Raw genomic sequence first — 10,336 nt, forward strand, 5'->3', positions numbered from 1 at the left:
TTATTCCAGTGGTATATTAAATTTACTCTGTTGCTGATTGTACATTGGCAACAGCTCTTCTGAGTTTGCATATCCTCTGGGATATTCATGCGGTGGTATACGTTCTGCTTTGAAAATATATGATAAAATATTCTTACTAGCTATACTATACATCTTTAGTAGGAAGAAATAGATTCTGAAAGACCATGGTAAGAAAATACAAACTAAGCTTCTAGTTATACAATATTCTATATTAAAACTTAATAAGTGACTTCACTATCTTATTTGGTACATAATTCGTAAAAACAGTAAAATTATTATTTCTGTTTTCCCAAGTAACCTTAACAAAATATCCGACTATCTTAATATAATATGGTTAGCATAAGCAGTATCAAAAGCCTTACTTAAACCTTTTTTCTGGATGTATCAATGAGTTGTAGTCGCAGTATAATACTAGCGTTTAGGTTGATAAAGATTATCGAAATATTCCAACCTTGGTAGGGATAAGAATCCAACGCTATTCTCGTGATTCTGACTATTCTATAGGGTGCAAAAGAGGTAAGTCATATTGAATTTCGTTACAACACTTTCGAACTTTCTTGATACTCGGTCTGAAGATGAGGAAGCGCAAGTCAAAGCATTTGATTTGAACGTGAAAGAAACCAACAAAACGGCGACAAGTATTTAAAAAAAGCAATAGGAGGACGGGTGAATGCATCGCTAAAGAAAATGTTGATGATGGAAAAGAAAAACGGACGGATGAGCTTGCACATTGTAGATTAAATCGAAGTTATCTATGTCAATGAGACAGTTCATTGAGTTAGTAAGCTACTGAAAATAATGATTGCAGTACCCTCCAAACTCCCTAGAACTCTAATAAACCAGAGCTATACGCTCACACATACCCCCGTCAGCTTTAAAAGCAGATTGTTGGTAGCAAAAGCCAGAAGTCGCACTGGTAGCATTTTGTGAAAATATTTACACACTTTGATTGAATGTTGTGTGTTGTCGTTGAAGTCGTTCGAAACTTTTAAGCATACACGCTGAAAATATTGGCAAATTCGATATACGTATATTATTTACGATATTCTACTGTGATCCAGTTGAAAGGTGAATTTTGTCCATTTCATCTCCTTCAAAGTATTCCTTTCCCGCTGCAATACACTTATGCAAACGAATTTTCCCGCCATCATAGCAGTTGGAAAAATCCTCCAACGTGATGGCCATTAGAGCCTTATTCGATTCAGGTTTTATATACTCAACTGAGCCAAAACGGTGTCCTCGGAGTGGTCATGTAAATTTGGTGAATAGCCAGAATTTACACAAAGATAAATCAGGCGAATGCGGTGGTGGCGGCACGATATTAGTTGAAATTGTGGCGAAATAATCGCGAATAATCAATGCAATATGAGATGGTGCATTATCGCACTTCTTTGTTCAATAAATTCAGACATAGTAAAAATCGAAGAACTCACTGTTAGAGCTCACAATACAATGCGTATCTCAAATACTAATAATTATTTTGACGTTTTAGCATAGATGCCCTAACAGTACAATCAACTTACAAAAATAAATGTACCGATTCGAAAAACACGCGAAGTATAAATTAAAAATTCACCTTTTAATTTGATAACAGTATGCGAATTAGAAATTTCTTGTGAAAAATATTTTACCCCGATCCCGAAATCGTTCAAAATTTGAAGGGAAATTTGTTCACTATCGCTTTAATTGCTCAAGTTTTCTATTTCTCTATCGAAATATATAGCAATAAGATTAAAAAAAATACGCGTATATACATATTATATGAAAGCGTAACAGTCAAACTAATTTGCGGATTTAAAAGCAAGAGAACAATAGTTGGACAATAAATATTCTGAGTTTGAGTATCCTATAACTCATTCAACTTGGTGGTGGTACACAACTTTAACTTTGCCTGCTTTGAAAAGAGATAATTCTTCGCCTATGGAAATAAATAAAGATGGTCATAGCTGAGAAAAAATGAAATAGCCAATATTATATCTTTATTAGTTAGCATCGAGTGTTTGTTTTCAACTAGTCAGTCGAAATCAAATCCGATCACATAGGTGGCCTATCCATATAGACTCAGTCATCGAAAGTTATTTCTAATAAAGTGGCATTTTTATGAGTTGTCTAACTTGTTGCCTCGTTATGTTGGAACGATTTAACCTTTAAATAGTTTGTAATAATATGGAGGATATGGTAACGTTAGCTTTTATTTCATTTCTAATGATAATCAAGTTTAATTAATATAAGTATTAAACACAAGTGTTTACTTTGACAGCTGATTGTGCTCAAGAAAATTATATACCTCACATAACTAGGGGTAACGCTGAAATTGAATTTCACTTTTTTGTATATCGGGAGTTCCGTCACTACTTTTTTGTCTAAAAGCCACATACACCTACATATATTTGTACAACGTATACGTAGCATATGTTATATGTTACGTTATGCTTGTTATCACAGCCGGGAGAGAGGAAAATAGTGCGTTTGTGTTGCCTGTTTTACGATTTTATTTGAATTTCGTAAATTGATTTTACAGAAATGTTGAATACTTATATGACAAAAAGAACAACAAACCAAAAATTGAAAGTTATTAATTTGCAAAATACTCTGGCGGAGGGCTGCTCACGCAGTCGATCATAATGCTACACATATTTACGTGAAATGTATGAATATCTCCAGTTCACATTATTCATACACTGTGGAATACGTATAGGTATTAAGTTCAATATAACTTTCAAAATGATAATATTCGAATACCTTTGCTTAAATTAGTTAATAGTTTCCGCGAAGCGATTTTTCACCTTTTGATTTAAATGTGTTTTTTTTTTTCACTAAACGAATAATACAGCTATTGGATGGAAAATTAAACCATGCTTGGATACCTTCCAAAATATTATCTTTGATGATCAACACAATTTTGAAATTTGTTCGAATCAATTCTCAAATTATTGTGGCCAAGCCGATTAATATTACTTTTAAACAAAAAATTTACTCTGATAAACTGCACCTTCCGCATCGAAAAGCTTTGACAACATAATAAATTTTAGATGAAGATTACGAAAATATTTTAAATTTGATAGAATCATTTCATAAGTGCTTTGCAAATCAATAATGGCTTTGGCTTATCTTGATATAAGTATCTAAAATCAGTCGGGTGTTTAGTGCTTCATTGCCAATCTCGGTACATTTGATGTGGTACTAACATAATTTTTAAAGCTATATCTTTTGTAAGAAATTATACTTTTTTATTATCTATCTCTAAGACATTATAACCAAACTGCCGTAAGTTTTCGTTCCATTATTATGCATTTCCTTTTGGAAATTATGGGTGAACACAGCTATCATCGGTTTTACAAAATCTATAGAATGACTGCATATACAGGGTTACGTGGTCAGTCGATTTCCAAAAATGTATTGAACCAATCGTTACAATTCTTTAAAATTTTTAAAATAGGCTCCTTCTGTGTCTATGCTGCGCTGTCAGCGCGATTTCCAATCATTGAAGGCGTCACGGAGGGCATACTGTGGAATAGCCTTGAAAGCAGCGGTGCAGATTGCCTCTTTGTCTCTGGATTTTACTCAAAGATCCATGACTCGTCACTTGTGATTACATAATTCAAAAATTGGGGGTCACTTTCATACAAGTTCAAATTTTCTTGGCTCACTTCCACTCGCCGCAATTTCTGGTTGTCAGTGAACACTTTGGGTTCATCTTCGCGCACACCTTGCGCATGTTTAAGTGAACCACAGATTTTGATAAATTTAACATCTGGGCAATTAAAGGAATACTTAGGCGACGGTCTTAGTTCAATACTTTGCGCACACGAGTAAATTGTGGGAGTTTGTTGAATTCGCAGGTCTCCCAGCGCGGTCTTCATCAGTGACTTCTTCCTGGCCCTCCAAAAAGGCCTGGTGTCACCTTCAGTCTCTCAGTTCTCAACTAGACTTAAACATGCGCTACCTTCAGAAATATTCAGTTTGCTTCGATGCCCCGCAAAGCACTTTTGAGAGTTTAAAACTTCATATACGGACAAACATTTATAATACGTACGTACTATATATGGATACATGAGTACATAAGTGCTTATATATGTAGAGAATAAGTTGGTCTGCCGACAAACAGGCCCCTTATAAATCGTGGTTACGTGGTCACAGTCCGTTTGTGTTTTGTTATGCTATGCCGGCGGCTACAACAACAATAACATCAGCATCGTTTGTCAAGAGACCAGTATTTAATTTTGTTGTTTTTGTTGTTGTTTGGAGTAGTAATGGCAGCAGCATTTGCACTAAAGTGCACAGCAATTATGTTGAGAGGCGTCGCTTTTGTATTTCTGCCACGCAAAGGATATTTTTGGCCACAGTGACTAGAAAAAAATAATTGTAGTCCTTTTACTGAAACTACAAAGTACAACTCTGTCATATAGTTTTCGACGAAACCTGATTAGAGGGTGGACCATCTAAAGTTTTAAATTTGAATTATCTATATTTCGACATTGGAAACGTCAAATACCATTCGGAAAGTGACAGATATTCAGTAAAAAGTCTAAAATTTGCGAAATGGGTCGCTATTCACTAAAAAAAACCGTATACAGTTCGCAGATTGGGCAGAAGTTCGTTTGACCGAGGATGGCCAATTTGACCGAAAAATCATCTTTTCGGACGAGGCTTATTTCCACCTCGATGGTTACGTTAACAATTGTCCCATTTGGGGCACAGAAAACCCGCACGTAATTGTCGAGAAGCCAATGCACCCAGCACGAATCACTGTATGGCGCGGATTTTGGTCTGGTGGAATTATCGGCCCATTATTCTTCGAAAATGAAGAATATGATATGATATGACGATATCACGCAATGTTAACCGAATTTTTCTTCAAGCAAATTGAAGAAGAAGACTTGGACAACATTTGGTTCTAGCAGGACGACGCTACGTGCGTGCTTTCCTCAAGGTCCAATGTAGATGCACAAACTGAGATATTCCTTCGCTTTATTATGTACAAGTATAATTTGAATTTTCATCTATAGTTATAATAATATTTGTGGTATTTTTAAAAATACATGGCTTCACTCTTTTAAATAGTCATCTCTCAAAACAGTACTACAATATCCACCGGTTACGAGCGATGAAATAAATATTGGAAAATAGTGTTTTCGAATTTGGTCAATAGATGTCGTATATCTACAATCAATCACATTTTGTCATGCCATAAAGTGCTGAAAAAGTGAGTTTAAGCTTCATTTAACCAAAAAAAATCAATTCGGGGAAATTGAAAAAAGTTGTAGCTATTTAAAAATGAGTGAAAATAATGAAGAAATTCTCTATATGTTGAAATTTTTATATAAAAAAGGAAGAATGCCACTGAAGCCACCAATGAAATTTGTAAAGTTTACGGCGTCGATGCTGTATCAGTTCGTGTTGCACAACAATGGCTTCCTTTCTGGAAACTTCGATGTGAAAGATGTACTTCCCTCTGGTCGACCTATCGTTGAAAATTTCGATGAAATTAAGGAAAAGATTGACCGGGATCATCACATAAGCAGCCATGATATCGCTAAGGAACTTAGCGTTCATTATCAAATGGTTTTGTACCATTGAAGAAAGGCTGGTTACAAAAAGAAGCTCAGTGTTTGGGTACCACATCAATTGTCTGTGAAAAATTTAATGGACCGAATAAACATCTGCGATTATTTGCTGAAACGAAATGAAATCGAACCATTTCTGAAGCGATTGGTAATAGGAGACAAAAAGTGGATCAAAGCCAGGATTGAAGCCTCAAACGGTTATGCTGAGTGTTTGGTGCTATTGCAAAGGAATCATCCACTAAAATCTGCTCCAGCTGGGTCAAACTATTGATTCTACATTTTATTGTCAACAACTGATGAGATTCAAGCAAGAAATCGAAAAAAAGCTATATATGATCAACAGAAAGGGCTTCCTCATCAACGCTAGATCACTCCCATCATTGATGACTCGACAAATACTAGAAAACTTGTTTGGGAAGTTTTGATGCATTCCATGTTTCGGTCAATGCAGGACTCTCTTAATGAAGTAAAGTTGACTTCAAGAGAAGCCTGTGAAAATTACTTGTCGCCGAGAAACCAGACAAGTTTTACACTCTTGAAATAGTGTCTCTAGCGGTAGAATGGCAAAAAATGGTTGATAAAAATGATACATATTTGATTGAAGTTTGATTAGAAATACGAAAAGACTTTTTCGACTACCATTATATCGCCTCCGGTTTCGTATGAACCGTTTATACATAATGTCATGTGTTTTTTTTTTTTAATAAATCGAATAATCAATGATCATTTTACTCTAACAAAAACCAAAGGAATCAAAGAATATCTAAAAGAGTTAAAATTAAAATTAGTTCTCTATTTATTCGATTTTCCCCACTGTTAAGTGTTCTCGTTTATAAATAGTTATGTGGATTTATTGTAGGTACACAGTACGTTTCATAAACCAAATTGCACCGCTTGAAAAGTATTTATACGTATTTGGAGAGCATAAATGGCAGCCATGCAACAGCAAAGCGAAACGTGCAATTTGCACAAAGCACAATTGCATGCATGCAACAAAAGGTACAATCGTCTGCTCGCACAAGCGCTTCATAGGCTTTGAGTGCTCAGCCGCCAGTTAGCGACACGACTTTATTTAACTTATGTTTGTATGTAAAGGGGGATCCATGCCGAAATTCCCAAATTTCTTTTTAAAGAAACACCACATGGAGTTCAAATTTAATGCAGATTATCTCTTTGAAATGTTGGCCGCGTCTACGCCTCAGGTGGTCTATCCGTTAAGTCCAATTTTGATTACTCGAGCATGTTTTACTTTAAAACCGAAGCGGTATTGTCCGCATAGATCCTCAGAGGAAAAAGTTTAACGGTGTGATATCACACGATCTCGCCATTGACGGATACATTCTCACCAACATAATTTTTGATGAAATATGGACCGATGAAATGGCAGCCCTTGAATCTCTCCAGGGTGATCTTCTGTCCGAAATGCGGCAAATTCTGTTATTTACATACCCATTGATTCAGAAATGAGAGTCAACGCTGGAAAAAATTTTGCTCGAAAACGTCGGATCTTTTTTGAACTTTTCAAGAGCCGGTAAAGCAAAGAAATGTTGCTTGGGCAGGTGGAGTTTTTGCACAAGCTGTACTTTTTACGCTTTCAACTTAAGATCTTGATGTAAAATGCGCCAAGTCGTTCCATACGACAGTCCGATTTGCTGGATAAGTGTTTAGACTATTGTATAATACCATTCAGATTCGGCTTTCATCTTAATTAATTCCTATTCGGAAAAGGACTTTAGGTATCGAGCAGTTATAATTCAAATGTAGGTTAACATCACAGTAGTGATACATTTGAAAGGTGAATTTTGCCCATTTCAGCTCCTTCAAAGTAATCCTTTCCCGCTGCAATACACTTATGCCAACGAATTTTCCAGTCATCATAGCACTTGGAAAAATCCTCCGTCGTGATGGCCATCAGAGCCTTCTTCGATTCAGGTTTTATATACTCAACTGAGTCAAAACGGTGTCCTCAAAGTGGTCATGTGAATTTGGCGAATAGGCAGAAGTTACACGAAGATAAATCAGTTAAAGTTGTGGCGAAATAATCGCGAATAACCAATACAGTATGAGATGGTGCACTATCGCACTTATTTGTTCAATAAATTCAAATATAGTAAAAACCGAAGAATTCACTTTTAAGAGCCTCACAAAACGGCGCGTGTGTCAAATACTAATCAATATTTTGTCGAAGAAATTAGGACAGATTTCACTAAAAGTACTACCAACTTACAGAATAAAAATTTACCGATTTGAAAAACACGCGAAGCATAAATTAAAAATTCAATTCCTTTCAATTTGATCGAAGAATTTGACATCCATTGTTTGGAGTTTTGAATATAAGGTTCCTTCCAACTTAATCTGCGAAACAATAGCTCATCTAATCGAACAATTTTTGTGGGATCTACTTTAGAATACAGGATATATTTACCTTGGATGTCTAAATAAGGTTCTTTTATAAAATACAATAGTTTGTAGGGTAGTATTGAACTTTTATGTCAGGCAGAGTGAGTACTTCTTGCAATCGATATCGTACTTGTTTAATTAAGTAATAAAAAATAACGTAATAAAAAATAAACAACAAATATCCTAACGCTGTACACTTTTTACCTCGATCATATCCTTAAAAAAGAGTAATCATATGTTGAGCACCAAGAAGATTGAACGATCAAGTATCACTTAGAAGGGGGTATGTAATGCTACCCATAAAGAAAGTGATTGGGAGAGATTCCAGTCAACTGTATTGCAGGCGACTAATATAAATGAATTGGCCACCTGTTGCTCATTTAACATCGTGAATGCCAGCGGCACAAAGCACCGTTTAACGTAGCAATAGAAGAAGCTAAATGCCAGATAGAACTAGCAAATGTCGCGAACAACTGGCTATAAACTGACCCAGGAAGGCCAGTAAAGACGTACAAACTTCGCGTAACGATAGCAGATGCTAGATGTTGTTGTCAAGCAAACGCCTCATCGAGAGACTGTAGCATTGTTACGAGTATATAATAGGCTAAGTTCAAAGTTGACGCAAAATACACATTATGAGTGTCATTAATCTTGCTAAAATGATACAAATACATACAAAAACCTTCAAGAAATTGCTTGCCTCTTCAATTATTGTCTACGCGAGTGGTAAGAAAGAAGATCTGGTGCAATGAAGAAATTGAGATAAAAATTTCAGTGTTCTTGGCTTAATATGGAAATGACACGAATCAATGATACACGTTGATCAAAGCTTTAAAAATAATGAAGTTAAGCTTAAGCTTTTAAAAAATATTTAAACTGCAATGTTGTCACATAGTAACTACAACTTTTCATTTGCTGCAATTTTTTGGTCCTATACATATTTCTTTCTGTTTCCTCAAATTCAATTTTAGGAAGAATGCAATCATATGAATTTTAACAAACATATTTTCTAATCAGGAAGAATGTGATTGACACCAACTTTAATATCGATCTCTTTTAGCTGAATGATTCTATGCATACATATTGGATTTTATGACCAGGATAACTCTTGCCAACAGGTGCTACTGCGGATTGAGTATTTCAATTGAAAAGTAAAGTCCTCTCTCGACAAACAAAAACCAAACTCTATAAGTCGCTCATAATTCCCGTCCTGCCATATGGTGCAGAGGCTTGGACGATGACAACAACCGATGAGTCGACGTTGCGAGTTTTCGAGAGAAAGGTTCTGTGAAAGATTTATGATCATTTGCATGTTGGCAACGGCGAATATCGCATTCGATGGAACGATGAGCTGTATGAGATATATGATGACATTGACATAGTTCAGCGAATTAAAAGACAGCAGCTACGCTGGCGAGGTCATGTTGTCTGAATGGACGAAAACACCCAAGCTCTGAAAGTATTCGACGCAGTACCCGCCAGGGAAGAACTAAGTGGAGAAGGACCTGGCTTCGCTTGGAATATCCAATAGGCGCCACGTAGCGAAAAGAAGAAACGACTGGCGCGCTGTTGTTAACTCGGCTATAATCGCGTAAGCGGTGTCTACGCCAGTTAAGAAGAAGAAGAAGAGCTAATATAATCTTTGAAGCTTTTGGTAAATTCATTAAAACTTGGACATTGTTAACAAATAATTCCTTATTTATAGATAAATTCTACCTTACTAATACAGAAGAATGATGAACATGTCTTATACGCTTCTAAGCGCAGCTTAACATGGGATAAAGAAAGACGATATAGAAAAACTTCGTTTTATGTTAAATTGTGTTATGATTAAGAAAGTGTGAAAGGTGTAGGGCTAATGGGTAAAAAACATGCTGGCGGCATACGCTTCTTGCTGCTTTACTTTACTGAGTGGATTATATTTATTAGAAAATTTACAATTTTCGTATTTCATGCTTAAAGCACCAACAAAACATAAAAATGTTACACAAATATATTCAACGAAATTAATTTCGTGAAAAATTGTCGGTTTCTTTTGCTGGCTACTTAAGGTGCTTATGTTCTTGTTTCTTTTTTATGACTTTTTGTCACAACAGCCACCTCTTTCCAACCTGTTTGTAAACATCCGGTTGCTATTGCTTCAAAACATATTTTCGTCATGAAACGTTATGTACGTTGTGTATCTTTCGCGACCACATCCTTAGTTACACAAACCCTCTCCCTAATTTTATCAGACGACGCGTATTTCTGGGCATGAAACTTAATTGTCGCGCAACATTAATTTACGTTTGCCTTTTAAGAAGACCTTGTGGATGTACAACGGTACTTACGACGACGATTCCACTGGC

Source organism: Bactrocera dorsalis, chromosome 1 (genome assembly GCF_023373825.1).
Source record: "Bactrocera dorsalis isolate Fly_Bdor chromosome 1, ASM2337382v1, whole genome shotgun sequence".
NCBI classification, from domain to species: Eukaryota; Metazoa; Arthropoda; class Insecta; order Diptera; family Tephritidae; genus Bactrocera; species Bactrocera dorsalis.